The sequence below is a fragment of the Babylonia areolata genome, chromosome 4 (genome assembly GCF_041734735.1).
Source record: "Babylonia areolata isolate BAREFJ2019XMU chromosome 4, ASM4173473v1, whole genome shotgun sequence".
NCBI lineage: Eukaryota > Metazoa > Mollusca > Gastropoda > Neogastropoda > Buccinidae > Babylonia > Babylonia areolata.
In genome coordinates, this window is record NC_134879.1 from 48,311,158 (window position 1) to 48,316,658 (window position 5,501).

General features: G+C 36.1%; 1 protein-coding gene across 2 annotated transcripts in view; it reads left to right on the forward strand.

Moving 5' to 3' along the window:
• The window catches only part of LOC143281254 (glucose dehydrogenase [FAD, quinone]-like), a 25,051-nt gene extending 21,846 nt beyond the window's left edge, over positions 1 to 3,205 (forward strand). Inside the window, exon 12 of one of the 2 annotated variants that reach the window (XM_076586365.1) lies at positions 1 to 3,205. This exon is cut by the window's left edge and continues 1,066 nt beyond it. The gene's annotated coding sequence lies outside the window, so the exon portion shown is untranslated. The other variant, XM_076586364.1, reaches the window with a different exon arrangement.
• The last annotated feature ends 2,296 nt before the right edge of the window (positions 3,206 to 5,501 follow it).

Genomic DNA, 5,501 nt, shown 5'->3' on the forward strand with positions numbered 1-5,501 from the left:
TGTTCATTCGCCCAAGTGGTCTTTTTCGGAAAACACTCAAATCAATACTACGAGTGGACTTTATAGATTTATTGGCTGAGCCTTGTAGGTCATGGGCAAAAATCAATTGCATACACATATTTATACATATTCAAAGCGCGTGCTCATATTCCTCATGAACGCGAAGGACGCCATTTTGTTTCAAGTTGTTGACCTGCCCGTTCAATCCTATATTCAAGTGACAATACACGATAACATGTGATGGAAAGTTGGAGAAGGAGACTGTTAAATATTTATTCAGAGAAAGATTTGTGAACGCCTCATCACTTACTGGATTATGCCCCAAACTTCCATAAAAATATTAAGAAAATCAGTCATAATTCACAGTTTAAAAAAATAAACCATGAGAGTTAATACCCTTGATGAAACGTAAAAATTTCCAGTCTTGACTTTTCTCAAAATTAAGTCCTTTTCACTTCATACGACGTTTACAAGTACTTGTACTTTGCTCTACATGTTATTAGTTTAACAAAATACTCAATTTTCATATCAACTTTAAAACTATAAAACTAGAATGAACATAAAAGAGAAATTGAATCGACCGTGTCGTACATTCCCGGCGGGTGTAACTAAATTTGTACATCTATCTAGATCCAAAGAAAACGGCTAAATGTTACAGTGTGATTGCAGCGATAGCCACGTTTCCTTTACCGCCGACTTAAAAAGAATTCTTAAGTGCCCTTGAAGATTTTCTGAATGCCCAAGATACACCAGAGTTATATGATTTAAACAGCGTTCTCACTGCGAATACCGCAATCGGTTTATCGCCCTTAAAAAAGCATGTTTAAATGTTAAATTTTGAACGTAGTTACGGAGCCACGATAGTGTATTGAGTGACACAGTTTCTTCTCACCCGAACACGCGGGGTTCGAATCTGCCTTCAGGGCTTTTATTTTATTTTATTTTATTTTTTAACCGAAGCTTTATAATAACAAATGCAAAACACATTTTAACGATTAGATTTTTTTTAAAGTGTATCACAAGTCAGTGTTGAAGGCCTTGCTTCTCTTGTTTTTTCTTCTTTTCTCCTTGCCATTGTATTCGGAGTTTTTGCAGTTTATGCTTAATGTTTACCTCTATACCCGTGTTTGTCTAAATAATGACTTCATTTCAGTTTTCAGTGTTCTGATAAAGAAAACAGAAATGATAATCAGAATGGATGTTTGCTGAGCACTTTCCTCCCTAAGAGGGAGTTCAAAGCGCTTTGCAATAAGCATTATACACATACACACACTGCCCTCACTTGCAAAGGAAGAAAAAGAATGATTTAACACATAAAAGCACACAACATATTCAAAAACTACGTCTTACTTCATTTACACACACACACACACACACACACACACACACACACACACACACACACACACACACTTAGTTATTGAGGCAAATCATTTGGTACATTGTTTAAGGATTAAAGGGACTGAGGTCAGTTTTTGTTGGGTGCCTTCTCATGTGAGCATTCTTGGCAATGAAACTGTTGATAAAGCAGCTAAAAGAGGAGCACAAGATTCAGAAAAATCGACAAAAATACATGTCCGTCTCTCCGTAAAAGGCATACACTTTGTTAGAAAAATCAGCATGGGGTCGATTTCATAACCGATGGAAGTTAAAGTTTTTAAACCATAAAGGAACATTATTCCCCGAGAATATTATTAAAGAAAAGATACCGAATCCATCAGCTTGCTATACAAGATTAATAACCTCTACTTTCTTCCGTATAAAACTTGATGCGCTGAAGATAAAGTATAGTAAAAATGTTACATGCCTCTGTGGTAAGCAGTTCAGCTTGCATCATTGTTTGTTTCACTGCCAGCAGTTACGTACCTTCTTGCCCAAGTATTTCAAGGAGAATAATAATTCTGCAGATGATTTTTGTAAAGTTATTTCTGACGAGGTTCTTATGGTCGAACTTTCACAGGCATTAGTTCATAGCCCTATTTCTACATTCCTTTAATGCACTTCAGAATTGTGTTAATGGTTTCTGATTATTAGAATTATTATTATTGAATTGTTACTGTTAAATGTAATTGCATGTTAGTTATACCCCATGCCCCCCTCCCCCCCCCCCCCTTTTTTTTTTTAAACGTCTAATATCACTGATAGTGAAAAGACGCTAAACTAAAGAACGAACGAACACACACACTCACACACACACACACACACACACACACACACACACACACACACACACACACACACACACACACACACACAGGTCATATGGCTTTTAGGTGAATGTCATGAAATGGTATGTTAGTTGTATCTGTTGGCGTTTTTCGAAAGACGGGTTTTCAGGCAGTGAGGGAGAATGGCGAAGATCGTGCGACAAACGGTTATAGACAGATTGAGATGAACTGGAAAAGGAGGAATCACCCATATGAATTGTCAAGTGCTTTAAGGTTACGACAGTAATACTAATAGAAACTGCCTCTCTGTAGTTTCATTTTGGGCTAGTACAGTGACCGTTTCCACTTCGTTAGTATGTATTGAATTTCATAGACAGTTTTCTTTGTTATTACTTTTGTTGAATAAAGTTGTTGAAATCGCCATCAGATTTACTGTTTTCGAGTACTGCATTTCTGTTCAATACATATCTTATAATCAGAACATATCAGAGCTTTCACGTTGTTTTAGCAGATACATGTTACGACTTTTGTTTTGTGTGTTAAGGTTTTGACATAAAATAGTACTGACAATTGCTTAAAACATTAGTTTAATTTATTCTTTGCTGTGGTAAAGCAGCACCTAGAATTATGAATATTTGTATTTTGTATTTCTTTTTATCACAACAGATTTCTCTGTGTGAAATTCGGGCTGCTCTCCCAAGGGAGAGCGCGTCGCTACACTACAGCGCCACCCATTTTTTATGTTTTTTCCTGCGTGCAGTTTTATTTGTTTTTCCTACCGAAGTAGATTTTTCTACAGAGGTTTGCCAGGAACATCCCTTTTGTTGACGTGGGTTCTTTTACGTGCACTAAGTGCATGCTGCACACGAGACCTCGGTTTATCGTCTCATCCGAATGACTAGCGTCCAGATCACCACTCAAGGTCTAGTGGAGGGGGAGAAAATATCGGCGGCTGAGCTGTGATTCGAACCAGCGCGCTCAAATTCTCTCGCTTCCTAGGCATACATATATATATATGTATATATATATATATATATATATATATATATGTGTGTGTGTGTGTGTGTGTGTGTGTGTGTGTTTGAATCCCTTTGTTCTGAAATTATTGCGTGTTAACTCTGCTAACCATGAAGTTTTTCTCTTGTATATATTTGTAAATTTCTAAAAGATTAAACAAGATTAGAGAAAAATAATGATTCCGTCCTTATTATTTGACTGTGGTCAACACTTTGAATCGATAAAATGGATACAAGCATTGGTCGTGGCTATTTAAGCACACACACACACACACACACACACACACACACACACACACACACACTGTGCACTTAATGAATATGATGGCCTCTCAGTTCCTAACACAGCAACAAACAATTGTATGATTCATGCCACGAAATTTCACACCGTTCCACATAACTGTTGTAACCTTTCTTTTCTTGTTTTCTATCTTCTTCCTCTTCTTCTTACTCTTCTTCTCTCTGCATAGTAGTGGTGCTACAGTTTGTTGTTCCTGCAGACCTGGATTCCATATCGGTCATTGTCCAGTCCTCGTCCCATCCAACTTGCCCTTCTGTATTCACGCGCGCGCATACATATATATATGTGTGTGTATATATATATATGTGTATCTTGTGTTATTGATGATATAGGTTTTGTCTGTGGTTTTGAGATTGTTGGAGGCGGTGTTTTTGTTTGATATGGTTTCCGTGCTGTGAATTGTCGATTCTCCTTTTGATTTTGGACTTTTTTCCCCAGGTCCGCATTGCTTCATTGTAAATTTGGATTCACTTTTTGTGCATGTGTGTGATTGTGCTTGTGTTTGAGTTATACTCCATCGGGTACCGCAATCTGAGGTGGCTTGTTGCTGGGCCGTGAGGTTTATGTTGTTTGCGTGTAAATTAATTATCTGCAAAAAATTGCTTGACATTGTTTGCTAATACATTGTCAGTTTGTATTTATATAATCTGTCAACTCGGTCAGCTAGGATAATATTGTTGTTTGTTTGTTGTTGTTTTTTCCTCGGAGGTCTGTTATTTTAAACTGAGTTAAAACTGCTCTAGTATCCTTATATTCCCAAATAATTAAACCATGTCATTTACTTCTGACTTGTGGCCAACCAAGCAAGGACTCCGCATAGGTTATTTAAACATAAACAATGCAACAAACAAGAAGGACGATATAGCAACCATTCTTCATAACACTGGAAATCCATTTCATATATTCTGTTTTGCTGAATCCCGACTCTCTTCTAACGTAACAGATGCTGATATGCACATGCCAGGGTACCAAATTATCCGCTCAGATCCAACTAAGCCTAAAACTACTGGTTTACTTTTGTATTTTGCTTCCACATTAAGATGTAAGAGATTAAACAGTCTTGAGGTTTATGATGTAGAATCAGTTTGGGTAGATATTAAGATTAATGGTAATAATACTCTTATAGTGGGGTTTGTATACAGAAATCCATCAGAAAATGTAGAATGGGAGGATAGATTTAGCTCTGTAATGGATGAGGTGATAATGTTAAATTATGAAACTATTATTCTAGGTGATTTCAATATAGATTTGCTTAAACCAAAACCAAAGTGACACCACAATTACTCTATGCATGGTTTACAACAATTAATTGACAGACCAACACGCATTACTGAAAACACAAATACGTTAATAGATCACATTTACACAACCACAAAACAACACATTGTAGAGGTATGTGTTCCACCTTGTGGTAGTAGTGATCATTTCCCAGTCTGTCTCACCTGGTTTAAGAATCGTGTTAAATTTCCAAAAGTAGGACATAAAACTATATTTTATAGGAGTTTTAAGAACTTTAAAAATGATGATTTTCTCTCGGATTTAGCAAACTCATCTTTAGATTATGTATATCAGTTAAGAAATCCTGATGAAGCTGTCGAATTTTGGATAAATACATTCTCTTCTGTATATAACAAACATGCACCATTTATTAGGAAAAGAGTTAGACAAGAAACAAAACCACCATGGATAACAAAAGAAATTGACTTTGAAATTCATTATAGAGATTATTTGAAGATGTATGGATCAAATGAACAATATAAGAAACAAAGAAATAAAGTAAACGCCATGAAACGTAAATCGAAATATAATTATTTTCAGAAAATGTTAGGAAATACAAAAGATTCTCGTCTAATTTGGAAAGCCATCAACAAGTTGAATAATAAACATGTGGGGAAAAGACAACAAAACATCACTGATGTAACAGCAGATCAGTTAAATAATCATTTTGCAACCATTGCTGAAAAAATTATACCAAGCGACAGGACCAGTGAAAATGACCTCTGTATTCTAAAACAG